At 38.8% G+C, this 16,044-nt stretch overlaps 2 long non-coding RNA genes across 2 annotated transcripts; both read right to left on the reverse strand.

Annotated features, from left to right (window-relative positions):
• Nucleotides 1–9,509: 9,509 nt before the first annotated feature.
• On the reverse strand, nt 9,510–10,630 carry LOC138358417 (uncharacterized). The gene is made up of 3 exons (XR_011225351.1): nt 10,254–10,630; nt 9,983–10,111; nt 9,510–9,606 (listed from the first exon to the last, which is right to left on the reverse strand). It is a non-coding gene; the product is annotated as an uncharacterized lncRNA (long non-coding RNA).
• Nucleotides 10,631–14,353: 3,723 nt separating this feature from the next.
• On the reverse strand, nt 14,354–15,449 carry LOC123752672 (uncharacterized). The gene is made up of 3 exons (XR_006772213.2): nt 15,074–15,449; nt 14,803–14,931; nt 14,354–14,426 (listed from the first exon to the last, which is right to left on the reverse strand). It is a non-coding gene; the product is annotated as an uncharacterized lncRNA (long non-coding RNA).
• Between the last annotated feature and the right edge of the window lie 595 nt (nt 15,450–16,044).

The raw sequence follows: 16,044 nt of genomic DNA on the forward strand, positions 1-16,044 counted from the left end.
GACCCATCGCCGTTTTCAGTAGTTGGCATATTTTCTGTATAAAAAGTCGTAATTTGAAATTGAAAATAGGTGCAGAGAGTCAGAATTCGGATAAAAAATCACGCTGAGGAGTCAAATATCCGACATTTCAGACATTTTGAAAATTGCAGGGGGGTTTGGGCAAAATATGACCCATCGCCGTTTACAGTAATTGGCATATTTTCGGTATGAAACGTCGTAATTTGAAACTGAAAATAGGTGGAGAGAGTCAAAATTCGGCTCAAAAATCACGCACAGGAGTCAAATTTCCGACATTTCAGACATATTGAAAACTGCAGGGGGGTTTGAGCAAAACATGACCCATCGCCGTTTTCAGTAATTGGCATATTTTCGGTATAAAAATTCGTAATTTGAAACTGAAAATAGGTGCAGAGAGTCAGAATTCGGCTCAAAAATCACGCTCAGGAGTCAAATTTCCGACATTTCAGACATTTTGAAAACTGCAGGGGGGGTTTGGGCAAAATATGACCCATCGCCGTTTACAGTAATTGGCATATTTTCGGTATGAAACGTCGCAATTTGAAACTGAAAATAGGTGCAGAGAGTCAGAATTCGGCTCAAAAATCACGCTCAGGAGTCAAATTTCAGACATTTCAGACATTTTGAAAACGGCCGGGGGGTTTGGGCAAAATATGACCCATCGCCGTTTACAGTAATTGGCATATTTTTGGTATGAAACATAGTAATTTCAAACTGAAAATAGGTGCAGAGAGTCAGAATTCGGCACAAAAATCACGCTCAGGAGTCAAATTTCCGACATTTCAGACATTTTGAAAACTGCAGGGGGATTAGGGCAAAATATGACCCATCGCCGTTGTCAGTAATTGGCATATTATCGGTATAAAAAGTCGTAATTTGAAACTGAAAATAGGTGCAGAGAGTCAGAATTCGGATAAAAAATCACGCTCAGGAGTCAAATTTCCAAGATTTCAGACATTTTGAAAACTGCAGGAGGGTTTGGGCAAAATATGACCCATCGCGTTTACAATAATTGGCATATTTTCGGTATGAAACTTCGTAATTTGAAACTGAAAATAGGTGCAGAGAGTCAGAATTCGGCTCAAAAATCACGCTCAGGAGTCAAATTTCCGACATTTCAGATATTTTGAAAACTGCACGAGGGTGTGGGCAAAATATGACCCATCGCCATTTTCAGTAATTGGCATATTTTCGGTATGAAACGTCGTAATTTGAAACTGAAAATAGGTGCAGAGAGTCAGAATTCGGCTCAAAAATCAGGCTCAGGAGTCAAATTTCCGACATTTCAGACATTTTGTAAACTGCAGGGGGGTTTGGGCAAAATATGATACATCGCCGTTTTTAGTAATTGGCATATTTTCGGTATAAAACGTCGTAATTTGAAACTGAAAATAGGTGCAGAGAGTCAGAATTCGGCTCAAAAATCACACTCAGGAGTCAAATTCCCGACATTTCAGACATTTTAAAAACTGCAGGGGGGTTTGGCCAAAATATGACCCATCGCCGTTGGCATATTTTCGGTATGAAACGTCGTAATTTGAAACTGAAAATAGGTGCAGAGAGTCAGACTTCGGCTCAAAAACCACGCTCAGGAGTCAAATTTCCGACATTTCAGACATTTTGAAAACTGCAAGGGGGTTTTGGCAAAATATGACCCATCGCGTTTACAGTAATTGGCATATTTTCGGTATGAAACGTCGTAATTTGAAACTGAAAATAGGTGCAGAGAGTCAGAATTCGGCTCAAAAATCACGTTCAGGAGTCAAATTTCCGACATTTCAGACATTTTGAAAACTGCAGGGGGGTTTGGGCAAAATATGACCCATCGCCGTTTTCAGTAGTTGGCATATTTTCTGTATAAAAAGTCGTAATTTGAAATTGAAAATAGGTGCAGAGAGTCAGAATTCGGATAAAAAATCACGCTCAGGAGTCAAATATCCGACATTTCAGACATTTTGAAAACTGCAGGGGGGTTTGGGCAAAATATGACCCATCGCCGTTTACAGTAATTGGCATATTTTCGGTATGAAACTTCGTAATTTGAAACTGAAAATAGGTGGAGAGAGTCAAAATTCGGCTCAAAAATCACGCACAGGAGTCAAATTTCCGACATTTCAGACATATTGAAAACTGCAGGGGGGGTTTGAGCAAAACATGACCCATCGCCGTTTTCAGTAATTGGCATATTTTCGGTATAAAAATTCGAAATTTGAAACTGAAAATAGGTGCAGAGAGTCAGAATTCGGCTCAAAAATCACGCTCAGGAGTCAAATTTCCGACATTTCAGACATTTTGAAAACTGCAGGGGGGGTTTGGGCAAAATATGATCCATCGCTGTTTACAGTAATTGGCATATTTTCGGTATGAAACGTCGCAATTTGAAACTGAAAATAGGTGCAGAGAGTCAGAATTCGGCTCAAAAATCACGCTCAGTAGTCAAATTTCCGACATTTCAGACATTTTGAAAACGGCAGGGGGGTTTGGGCAAAATATGACCCATCGCAGTTTACAGTAATTGGCATATTTTTGGTGTGAAACATAGTAATTTGAAACTGAAAATTGGTGCAGAGAGTCAGAATTCGGCACAAAAATCACGCTCAGGAGTCAAATTTCCGACATTTCAGACATTTTAAAAACTGCAGGGGGGTTCGTGCAAAATATGACCCACCGCCGTTTTCAGTAATTAGCATATTTTCGGTATGAAAAGTCGTTATTTGAAACTGAAAATAGATGCAGAGAGTCAGAATTCGGCTCAAAAATCACGCTCAGGAGTCAAATTTCCGACATTTCAGACATTTTAAAAATGCAGGGGGGTTCGGGCAAAATATGACCCATCGCTGTTTTCAATAATTGGCATATTTTAGGTATGAAACGTCGTAATTTGAAACTGAAAATAGGTGCAGAGAGTCAGAATTCGGCTCAAAAATCACGCACAGGAGTCAAATTTCCGACATTTCAGACATTTTGAAAACTGCAGGGGGATTAGGGCAAAATATGACCCATCGCCGTTGTCAGTAATTGGCATATTATCGGTATAAAAAGTCGTAATTTGAAACTGAAAATAGGTGCAGAGAGTCAGAATTCGGATAAAAAATCACGCTCAGGAGTCAAATTTCCATGATTTCAGACATTTTGAAAACTGCAGGAGGGTTCGGGCAAAATATGACCCATCGCGTTTACAGTATGTGGCATATTTTCGGTATGAAACGTCGTAATTTGAAACTGAAAATAGGTGCAGAGAGTCAGAATTCGGCTCAAAAATCACGCTCAGTAGTCAAATTTCCGACATTTCAGACATTTTGAAAACTGCAGGGTGGTTTGGGCAAAATATGACCCATCGCCGTTTACATTAATTGGCATATTTTCGGTATGAAACTTCGTAATTTGAAACTGAAAATAGGTGCAGAGAGTCAGAATTCGGCTCAAAAATCACGCTCAGGAATCAAATTTCCGACATTTCAGATATTTTGAAAACTGCACGAGGGTGTGGGCAAAATATGACCCATCGCCATTTTCAGTAATTGGCATATTTTCGGTATGAAACGTCGTAAATTGAAACTGAAAATAGGTGCAGAGAGTCAGAATTCGGCTCAAAAATCAGGCTCAGGAGTCAAATTTGCGTCATTTCAGACATTTTGTAAACTGCAGGGGGGTTTGGGCAAAATATGATAAATCGCCGTTTTTAGTAATTGGCATATTTTCGGTATAAAACGTCGTAATTTGAAACTGAAAATAGGTGCAGAGAGTCAGAATTCGGCTCAAAAATCACACTCAGGAGTCAAATTCCCGACATTTCAGACATTTTAAAAACTGCATGGGGGTTTGGGCAAAATATGACCCATCGCCGTTGGCATATTTTCGGAATGAAACCTCGTAATTTGAAACTGAAAATAGGTGCAGAGAGTCAGACTTCGGCTCAAAAACCACGCTCAGGAGTCATATTTTCGACATTTCAGACATTTTGAAAACTGCAAGGGGGTTTGGGCAAAATATGACCCATCGCTGTTTTCAGTAATTGGCATATTTTCGACATAAAAAGTCGTAATTTGAAATTGAAAATAGGTGCAGAGAGTCAGAATTCTGCTCAAAAATCACTCAGGAGTCAAATTTCCGACATTTCAGACATTTTGAAAACTGCAGGGGGATTAGGGCAAAATATGATCCATCGCCGTTGTCAGTAATTGGCATATTATCGGTATAAAAAGTCGTAATTTGAAACTGAAAATAGGTGCAGAGAGTCAGAATTCGGATAAAAAATCACGCTCAGGAGTCAAATTTCCAAGATTTCAGACATTTTGAAAACTGCAGGAGGGTTTGGGCAAAATATGACCCATCGCGTTTACAGTAATTGGCATATTTTCGGTATGAAACGTCGTAATTTGAAACTGAAAATAGGTGCAGAGAGTCAGAATTCGGCTCAAAAATCACGTTCAGGAGTCAAATTTCCGACATTTCAGACATTTTGAAAACTGCAGGGGGGTTTGGGCAAAATATGACCCATCGCCGTTTTCAGTAGTTGGCATATTTTCTGTATAAAAAGTCGTAATTTGAAATTGAAAATAGGTGCAGAGAGTCAGAATTCGGATAAAAAATCACGCTCAGGAGTCAAATATCCGACATTTCAGACATTTTGAAAACTGCAGGGGGGTTTGGGCAAAATATGACCCATCGCCGTTTACAGTAATTGGCATATTTTCGGTATGAAACTTCGTAATTTGAAACTGAAAATAGGTGGAGAGAGTCAAAATTCGGCTCAAAAATCACGCACAGGAGTCAAATTTCCGACATTTCAGACATATTGAAAACTGCAGGGGGGGTTTGAGCAAAACATGACCCATCGCCGTTTTCAGTAATTGGCATATTTTCGGTATAAAAATTCGTAATTTGAAACTGAAAATAGGTGCAGAGAGTCAGAATTCGGCTCAAAAATCACGCTCAGGAGTCAAATTTCCGACATTTCAGACATTTTGAAAACTGCAGGGGGGGTTTGGGCAAAATATGATCCATCGCTGTTTACAGTAATTGGCATATTTTCGGTATGAAACGTCGCAATTTGAAACTGAAAATAGGTGCAGAGAGTCAGAATTCGGCTCAAAAATCACGCTCAGTAGTCAAATTTCCGACATTTCAGACATTTTGAAAACGGCAGGGGGGTTTGGGCAAAATATGACCCATCGCCGTTTACAGTAATTGGCATATTTTTGGTGTGAAACATAGTAATTTGAAACTGAAAATTGGTGCAGAGAGTCAGAATTCGGCACAAAAATCACGCTCAGGAGTCAAATTTCCGACATTTCAGACATTTTAAAAACTGCAGGGGGGTTCGTGCAAAATATGACCCACCGCCGTTTTCAGTAATTAGCATATTTTCGGTATGAAAAGTCGTTATTTGAAACTGAAAATAGATGCAGAGAGTCAGAATTCGGCTCAAAAATCACGCTCAGGAGTCAAATTTCCGACATTTCAGACATTTTAAAAATGCAGGGGGGTTCGGGCAAAATATGACCCATCGCTGTTTTCAATAATTGGCATATTTTAGGTATGAAACGTCGTAATTTGAAACTGAAAATAGGTGCAGAGAGTCAGAATTCGGCTCAAAAATCACGCACAGGAGTCAAATTTCCGACATTTCAGACATTTTGAAAACTGCAGGGGGATTAGGGCAAAATATGACCCATCGCCGTTGTCAGTAATTGGCATATTATCGGTATAAAAAGTCGTAATTTGAAACTGAAAATAGGTGCAGAGAGTCAGAATTCGGATAAAAAATCACGCTCAGGAGTCAAATTTCCATGATTTCAGACATTTTGAAAACTGCAGGAGGGTTCGGGCAAAATATGACCCATCGCGTTTACAGTATGTGGCATATTTTCGGTATGAAACGTCGTAATTTGAAACTGAAAATAGGTGCAGAGAGTCAGAATTCGGCTCAAAAATCACGCTCAGTAGTCAAATTTCCGACATTTCAGACATTTTGAAAACTGCAGGGTGGTTTGGGCAAAATATGACCCATCGCCGTTTACATTAATTGGCATATTTTCGGTATGAAACTTCGGATTTTGAAACTAAAAATAGGTGCAGAGAGTCAGAATTCGGCTCAAAAATCACGCTCAGGAATCAAATTTCCGACATTTCAGATATTTTGAAAACTGCACGAGGGTGTGGGCAAAATATGACCCATCGCCATTTTCAGTAATTGGCATATTTTCGGTATGAAACTTCGTAAATTGAAACTGAAAATAGGTGCAGAGAGTCAGAATTCGGCTCAAAAATCAGGCTCAGGAGTCAAATTTGCGTCATTTCAGACATTTTGTAAACTGCAGGGGGGTTTGGGCAAAATATGATAAATCGCCGTTTTTAGTAATTGGCATATTTTCGGTATAAAACGTCGTAATTTGAAACTGAAAATAGGTGCAGAGAGTCAGAATTCGGCTCAAAAATCACACTCAGGAGTCAAATTCCCGACATTTCAGACATTTTAAAAACTGCATGGGGGTTTGGGCAAAATATGACCCATCGCCGTTGGCATATTTTCGGAATGAAACGTCGTAATTTGAAACTGAAAATAGGTGCAGAGAGTCAGACTTCGGCTCAAAAACCACGCTCAGGAGTCATATTTTCGACATTTCAGACATTTTGAAAACTGCAAGGGGGTTTGGGCAAAATATGACCCATCGCTGTTTTCAGTAATTGGCATATTTTCGACATAAAAAGTCGTAATTTGAAATTGAAAATAGGTGCAGAGAGTCAGAATTCAGCTTAAAAATCACTCAGGAGTCAAATTTCCAACATTTCAGACATTTTAAAAACTGCTGGGGGGTTTGGGCAAAATATGACCCATCGCAGTTTACATTAATTGGCATATTTTCGGTATGAAACTTCGTAATTTGAAACTGAAAATAGGTGCAGAGAGTCAGAATTCGGCTCAAAAATCACGTTCAGGAGTCAAATTTCCGACATTTCAGACATTTTGAAAACTGCAGGGGGGTTTGGGCAAAATATGACCCATCGCCGTTTACAGTAATTTGCATATTTTCGGTATGAAACATTGTAATTTGAAACTGAAAATAGGTGCAGAGAGTCAGAATTCGGCTCAAAAATCACGCTCAGGAGTCAAATTTCCGACATTTCAGACATTTTATAAACTGCAGGGGGGTTCGTGCAAAATATGACCCATCGCCGTTTTCAGTAATTGGCATATTTTCGGTATAAAAAGTCGTAATTTGAAACTGAAAATAGGTGAAGAGAGTCAGAATTGGGATAAAAAATCACGCTCAGGAGTCAAATTTCCGACATTTCAGACATTCTGAAAACTGCAGGAGGGTTTGTTCAAAATATGACCCATCGCCGTTTACAGTAATTGGCATATTTTCGGTATGAAACTTCGTAATTTGAAACTGAAAATAGGTGCAGAGAGTCAGAATTCGGCTCAAAAATCACGCACAGGAGTCAAATTTCCGACATTTCAGACATATTGAAAACTGCAGGGGGGTTTGAGCAAAACATGACCCATCGCCGTTTTCAGTAATTGGCATATTTTCGGTATAAAAATTCGTAATTTGAAACTGAAAATAGGTGCAGAGAGTCAGAATTCGGCTCAAAAATCACGCTCAGGAGTCAAATTTCCGACATTTCAGACATTTTGAAAACTGCAGGGAGGGTTTGGGCAAAATATGACCCATCGCCGTTTACAGTAATTGGCATATTTTCGGTATGAAACGTCGCAATTTGAAACTGAAAATAGGTGCAGAGAGTCAGAATTCGGCTCAAAAATCACGCTCAGGAGTCAAATTTCCGACATTTTAGACATTTTGAAAACTGCAGGGGGTTTTGGGCAAAATATGACCCATCGCCGTTTTCAGTAATTGGCATATTTTAGGTATGAAACGTCGTAATTTGAAACTAAAAATAGGTGCAGAGAGTCAGAATTCGGCTCAAAAATCACGCTCTGGAGTCAAATTTCCGACATTTCAGACATTTTGAAAACGGCAGGGGGGTTTGGGCAAAATATGACCCATCGCCGTTTACAGTAATTGGCATATTTTTGGTATGAAACGTAGTAATTTGAAACTGAAAATAGGTGCAGAGAGTCAGAATTCGGCACAAAAATCACGCTCAGGAGTCAAATTTCCGACATTTCAGACATTTTAAAAACTGCAGGGGGGTTCGTTCAAAATATGACCCACCGCCGTTTTCAGTAATTAGCATATTTTCGGTATGAAAAGTCGTTATTTGAAACTGAAAATAGATGCAGAGAGTCAGAATTCGACTCAAAAATCACGCTCAGGAGTCAAATTTCCGACATTTCAGACATTTTAAAAATGCAGGGGGGTTCGGGCAAAATATGACCCATCGCTGATTTCAGTAATTGGCATATTTTAGGTATGAAACTTCGTAATTTGAAACTGAAAATAGGTGCAGAGAGTCAGAATTCGGCTCAAAAATCACGTACAGGAGTCAAATTTCCTACATTTCAGACATTTTGAAAACTGCAGGGGGATTAGGGCAAAATATGATCCATCGCCGTTGTCAGTAATTGGCATATTATCGGTATAAAAAGTCGTAATTTGAAACTGAAAATAGGTGCAAAGAGTCAGAATTCGGATAAAAAATCACGCTCAGGAGTCAAATTTCCAAGATTTCAGACATTTTGAAAACTGCAGGAGGGTTTGGGCAAAATATGACCCATCGCGTTTACAGTAATTGGCATATTTTCGGTATGAAACGTCGTAATTTGAAACTGAAAATAGGTGCAGAGAGTCAGAATTCGGCTCAAAAATCACGTTCAGGAGTCAAATTTCCGACATTTCAGACATTTTGAAAACTGCAGGGGGGTTTGGGCAAAATATGACCCATCGCCGTTTTCAGTAGTTGGCATATTTTCTGTATAAAAAGTCGTAATTTGAAATTGAAAATAGGTGCAGAGAGTCAGAATTCGGATAAAAAATCACGCTCAGGAGTCAAATATCCGACATTTCAGACATTTTGAAAACTGCAGGGGGGTTTGGGCAAAATATGACCCATCGCCGTTTACAGTAATTGGCATATTTTCGGTATGAAACGTCGTAATTTGAAACTGAAAATAGGTGGAGAGAGTCAAAATTCGGCTCAAAAATCACGCACAGGAGTCAAATTTCCGACATTTCAGACATATTGAAAACTGTAGGGGGGTTTGAGCAAAACATGACCCATCGCCGTTTTCAGTAATTGGCATATTTTCGGTATAAAAATTCGTAATTTGAAACTGAAAATAGGTGCAGAGTCAGAATTCGGCTCAAAAATCACGCTCAGGAGTCAAATTTCCGACATTTCAGACATTTTGAAAACTGCAGGTGGTGTTTGGGCAAAATATGACCCATCGCCGTTTACAGTAATTGGCATATTTTCGGTATGAAACGTCGCAATTTGAAACTGAAAATAGGTGCAGAGAGTCAGACTTCGGCTCAAAAATCACGCTCAGGAGTCAAATTTCCGACATTTCAGGGGGCGTTAGTTAGGGTTCATAAAAGTGGTTCTAGTGCAATGAAAATTTATTGACGTGTTACATGTGAAGAGGGCTGCAAGTGGTCCAAGTTTCAGCATCGCAGCCTAAATAGAAAGGGAGAAAAAAAAAAAAAAAATTAACCATTTTTTTACATGTATTAAAGTTGATATAACAAATACAAATATCAACTGATATTATTTCTATGATACGCAGCTATCACAATACTATATAATAAAGGTTGTCTAGTGGCATTATTATCCCAAACCTATTTAGTGCAATAATACAAATTTTCAAAGTTCACCCAAAAAATTATGCAACAAAATGATGTTTATAAATATATATAAAATCAATAAATGATCTTAGGGGAAATATATAACTTGGGTTTTTAGAGGCTCAGACTCTACATATAATTTGCAAGTTCCATGTAAATTGAATAATAAATAAAAAAGTTATTCAACCATATAGTTGCAAATTAGTTACCTGTAAAAAATGAAGGTCAAAGTTCAGCCACCTTTGGCTGAGGTTGATGAACTACCAATTTCAATCAAAATTACCACCCTTGTAGATTGGCATTCCTTCAGTAAGGTGTGTAAGTTCCATGAAGATCGCCTGATAAAAAAAAAAAAAAAAAAATTATTAAAAAAAAAAAAATAAAAAAAAAATAAAAAATAAATAAAAAAAAAGACAGCAGCTTTATATTTACAATTATTTATGATGTAGTATCAAGATATAAAAAATAATACATACTAACCTAATATAATTGGTCTGAAATATGCAACATCTTGCAACATCAAGAGGGAGAACGTCTTGAGTTGCAGGTCTAAGATCTTGAGTGGCAGGTGCCGCAGGTGGTGTGGCAGGTGCCACAGAGGTGTGGCAGGTGCCACAGGAGGTGTGGGTGCCTGGGTGTGAGGCCAGGTAGTGTGTTGTGGGGGCGGGAGGCTGCCCTCTTCACTCAAGAGAATTGTTTTGCCTCAGAGTGGCTTTACGCTCCTTCTTTACTTGGCTAACGCGTAGAGCTCTTGCCTTTAGAGCTTTCTTCTTGTCCGATACCATATCCATTGTGCAGTATATGCAAGAAAATACGATCTGTGCGAGCGCGTCAGGCATACGACCGCCGGCACAGACACTGAGAGGGTTACTGAGCCAGTAATCGGATTATAGCCCCTCCCTCTCACAGAAGACAGTTGCCAGCGAGTGTGTTTATAATTTGTATATGCATAACAAGATATTCTCCACTATATTGCGAAATACTAGACGCTTACAACGTATGACGCATCACCCTACGGCGCACCCGAGCCGCGAGGACCAGATTTCGGACAATTGCGGCTGGAAAATTTACTCTAATTACGTTATTTATTATCATAACATTAAACGGTTTGCACCACGGTGTTGCCAGAACGTTGTAGTATTTTTATAAATTTTTCGTGTTTGGCCGAATTTTTTCGGCCAAACAATAATGAAGCCCCCTTCAGACATTTTGAAAACGGCAGGGGGGTTTGGGCAAAATATGACCCATCGCCGTTTACAGTAATTGGCATATTTTTGGTATGAAACATAGTAATTTGAAACTGAAAATAGGTGCAGAGAGTCAGAATTCGGCACAAAAATCATGCTCAGGAGTCAAATTTCCGACATTTCAGACATTTTAAAAACTGCAGGGGGGTTCGTGCAAAATATGACCCACCGCCGTTTTCAGAAATTAGCATATTTTCGGTATGAAAAGTCGTTATTTGAAACTGAAAATAAATGCAGAGAGTCAGAATTCGGCTCAAAAATCACGCTCAGGAGTCAAATTTCCGACATTTCAGACATTTTGAAAAATGCAGGGGGATTAGGGCAAAATATGACCCATCGCCGTTGTCAGTAATTGGCATATTATCGGTATAAAAAGTCGTAATTTGAAACTGAAAATAGGTGCAGAGAGTCAGAATTCGGACAAAAAATCACGCTCAGGAGTCAAATTTCCAAGATTTCAGACATTTTGAAAACTGCAGGAGGGTTTGGGCAAAATATGACCCATCGCGTTTACAGTAATTGGCATATTTTCGGTATGAAACGTCGTAATTTGAAACTGAAAATAGGTGCAGAGAGTCAGAATTCGGCTCAAAAATCTAGCTCAGTAGTCAAATTTCCGACAATTCAGACATTTTGAAAACTGCAGGGGGGTTTGGGCAAAATATGACCCATCGCCGTTTACATTAATTGGCATATTTTCGGTATGAAACTTCGTAATTTGAAACTGAAAATAGGTGCAGAGAGTCAGAATTCGGCTCAAAAATCACGCTCAAGAGTCAAATTCCCGACATTTCAGATATTTTGAAAACTGCACGAGGGTGTGGGCAAAATATGACCCATCGCTATTTTCAGTAATTGGCATATTTTCGGTATGAAACGTCGTAATTTGAAACTGAAAATAGGTGCAGAGAGTCAGAATTCGGCTCAAAAATCAGGCTCAGGAGTCAAATTTCCGACATTTCAGACATTTTGTAAACTGCAGGGGGGTTTGGGCAAAATATGATACATCGCCGTTTTTAGTAATTGGCATATTTTCGGTATAAAACGTCGTAATTTGAAACTGAAAATAGGTGCAGAGAGTCAGAATTCGGCTCAAAAATCACACTCAGGAGTCAAATTCCCGACATTTCAGACATTTTGAAAACTGCAGGGGGGTTTGGGCAAAATATGACCCATCGCTGTTGGCATATTTTCGGTATGAAACGTCGTAATTTGAAACTGAAAATAGGTGCAGAGAGTCAGACTTCGGCTCAAAAACCACGCTCAGGAGTCAAATTTCCGACATTTCAGACATTTTGAAAGCTACAAGGGGGTTTGGGAAAAATATGACCCATCGCTGTTTTCAGTAATTGGCATATTTTCGATATAAAAAGTCGTAATTTGAAATTGAAAATAGGTGCAGAGAGTCAGAATTCAGCTCAAAAATGACTCAGGAGTCAAATTTCCGACATTTCAGACATTTTAAAAACTGCAGGGGGGTTTGGGCAAAATATGACCCATCGCAGTTTACATTAATTGGCATATTTTCGGTATGAAACTTCGTAATTTGAAACTGAAAATAGGTGCAGAGAGTCAGAATTCGGCTCAAAAATCACGCTCAGGAGTCAAATTTCCGACATTTTAGACATTTTGAAAACTGCAGGGGGTTTTGGGCAAAATATGACCCATCGCCGTTTTCAGTAATTGGCATATTTTAGGTATGAAACGTCGTAATTTGAAACTAAAAATAGGTGCAGAGAGTCAGAATTCGGCTCAAAAATCACGCTCTGGAGTCAAATTTCCGACATTTCAGACATTTTGAAAACGGCAGGGGGGTTTGGGCAAAATATGACCCATCGCCGTTTACAGTAATTGGCATATTTTTGGTATGAAACGTAGTAATTTGAAACTGAAAATAGGTGCAGAGAGTCAGAATTCGGCACAAAAATCACGCTCAGGAGTCAAATTTCCGACATTTCAGACATTTTAAAAACTGCAGGGGGGTTCGTTCAAAATATGACCCACCGCCGTTTTCAGTAATTAGCATATTTTCGGTATGAAAAGCCGTTATTTGAAACTGAAAATAGATGCAGAGAGTCAGAATTCGACTCAAAAATCACGCTCAGGAGTCAAATTTCCGACATTTCAGACATTTTAAAAATGCAGGGGGGTTCGGGCAAAATATGACCCATCGCTGTTTTCAGTAATTGGCATATTTTAGGTATGAAACTTCGTAATTTGAAACTGAAAATAGGTGCAGAGAGTCAGAATTCGGCTCAAAAATCACGTACAGGAGTCAAATTTTGTACATTTCAGACATTTTGAAAACTGCAGGGGGATTAGGGCAAAATATGATCCATCGCCGTTGTCAGTAATTGGCATATTATCGGTATAAAAAGTCGTAATTTGAAACTGAAAATAGGTGCAAAGAGTCAGAATTCGGATAAAAAATCACGCTCAGGAGTCAAATTTCCAAGATTTCAGACATTTTGAAAACTGCAGGAGGGTTTGGGCAAAATATGACCCATCGCGTTTACAGTAATTGGCATATTTTCGGTATGAAACGTCGTAATTTGAAACTGAAAATAGGTGCAGAGAGTCAGAATTCGGCTCAAAAATCACGTTCAGGAGTCAAATTTCCGACATTTCAGACATTTTGAAAACTGCAGGGGGGTTTGGGCAAAATATGACCCATCGCCGTTTTCAGTAGTTGGCATATTTTCTGTATAAAAAGTCGTAATTTGAAATTGAAAATAGGTGCAGAGAGTCAGAATTCGGATAAAAAATCACGCTCAGGAGTCAAATATCCGACATTTCAGACATTTTGAAAACTGCAGGGGGGTTTGGGCAAAATATGACCCATCGCCGTTTACAGTAATTGGCATATTTTCGGTATGAAACGTCGTAATTTGAAACTGAAAATAGGTGGAGAGAGTCAAAATTCGGCTCAAAAATCACGCACAGGAGTCAAATTTCCGACATTTCAGACATATTGAAAACTGTAGGGGGGTTTGAGCAAAACATGACCCATCGCCGTTTTCAGTAATTGGCATATTTTCGGTATAAAAATTCGTAATTTGAAACTGAAAATAGGTGCAGAGTCAGAATTCGGCTCAAAAATCACGCTCAGGAGTCAAATTTCCGACATTTCAGACATTTTGAAAACTGCAGGTGGTGTTTGGGCAAAATATGACCCATCGCCGTTTACAGTAATTGGCATATTTTCGGTATGAAACGTCGCAATTTGAAACTGAAAATAGGTGCAGAGAGTCAGACTTCGGCTCAAAAATCACGCTCAGGAGTCAAATTTCCGACATTTCAGGGGGCGTTAGTTAGGGTTCATAAAAGTGGTTCTAGTGCAATGAAAATTTATTGACGTGTTACACGTGAAGAGGGCTGCAAGTGGTCCAAGTTTCAGCATCGCAGCCTAAATAGAAAGGGAGAAAAAAAAAAAAAAATTTAACCATTTTTTTACATGTATTAAAGTTGATATAACAAATACAAATATCAACTGATATTATTTCTATGATACGCAGCTATCACAATACTATATAATAAAGGTTGTCTAGTGGCATTATTATCCCAAACCTATTTAGTGCAATAATACAAATTTTCAAAGTTCACCCAAAAAATTATGCAACAAAATGATGTTTATAAATATATATAAAATCAATAAATGATCTTAGGGGAAATATATAACTTGGGTTTTTAGAGGCTCAGACTCTACATATAATTTGCAAGTTCCATGTAAATTGAATAATAAATAAAAAAGTTATTCAACCATATAGTTGCAAATTAGTTACCTGTAAAAAATGAAGGTCAAAGTTCAGCCACCTTTGGCTGAGGTTGATGAACTACCAATTTCAATCAAAATTACCACCCTTGTAGATTGGCATTCCTTCAGTAAGGTGTGTAAGTTCCATGAAGATCGCCTGATAAAAAAAAAAAAAAAAAAATTATTAAAAAAAAAAAAATAAAAAAAAAATAAAAAATAAATAAAAAAAAAGACAGCAGCTTTATATTTACAATTATTTATGATGTAGTATCAAGATATAAAAAATAATACATACTAACCTAATATAATTGGTCTGAAATATGCAACATCTTGCAACATCAAGAGGGAGAACGTCTTGAGTTGCAGGTCTAAGATCTTGAGTGGCAGGTGCCGCAGGTGGTGTGGCAGGTGCCACAGAGGTGTGGCAGGTGCCACAGGAGGTGTGGGTGCCTGGGTGTGAGGCCAGGTAGTGTGTTGTGGGGGCGGGAGGCTGCCCTCTTCACTCAAGAGAATTGTTTTGCCTCAGAGTGGCTTTACGCTCCTTCTTTACTTGGCTAACGCGTAGAGCTCTTGCCTTTAGAGCTTTCTTCTTGTCCGATACCATATCCATTGTGCAGTATATGCAAGAAAATACGATCTGTGCGAGCGCGTCAGGCATACGACCGCCGGCACAGACACTGAGAGGGTTACTGAGCCAGTAATCGGATTATAGCCCCTCCCTCTCACAGAAGACAGTTGCCAGCGAGTGTGTTTATAATTTGTATATGCATAACAAGATATTCTCCACTATATTGCGAAATACTAGACGCTTACAACGTATGACGCATCACCCTACGGCGCACCCGAGCCGCGAGGACCAGATTTCGGACAATTGCGGCTGGAAAATTTACTCTAATTACGTTATTTATTATCATAACATTAAACGGTTTGCACCACGGTGTTGCCAGAACGTTGTAGTATTTTTATAAATTTTTCGTGTTTGGCCGAATTTTTTCGGCCAAACAATAATGAAGCCCCCTTCAGACATTTTGAAAACGGCAGGGGGGTTTGGGCAAAATATGACCCATCGCCGTTTACAGTAATTGGCATATTTTTGGTATGAAACATAGTAATTTGAAACTGAAAATAGGTGCAGAGAGTCAGAATTCGGCACAAAAATCATGCTCAGGAGTCAAATTTCCGACATTTCAGACATTTTAAAAACTGCAGGGGGGTTCGTGCAAAATATGACCCACCGCCGTTTTCAGAAATTAGCATATTTTCGGTATGA

Source organism: Procambarus clarkii, chromosome 83, assembly GCF_040958095.1.
Source record: "Procambarus clarkii isolate CNS0578487 chromosome 83, FALCON_Pclarkii_2.0, whole genome shotgun sequence".
NCBI lineage: Eukaryota > Metazoa > Arthropoda > Malacostraca > Decapoda > Cambaridae > Procambarus > Procambarus clarkii.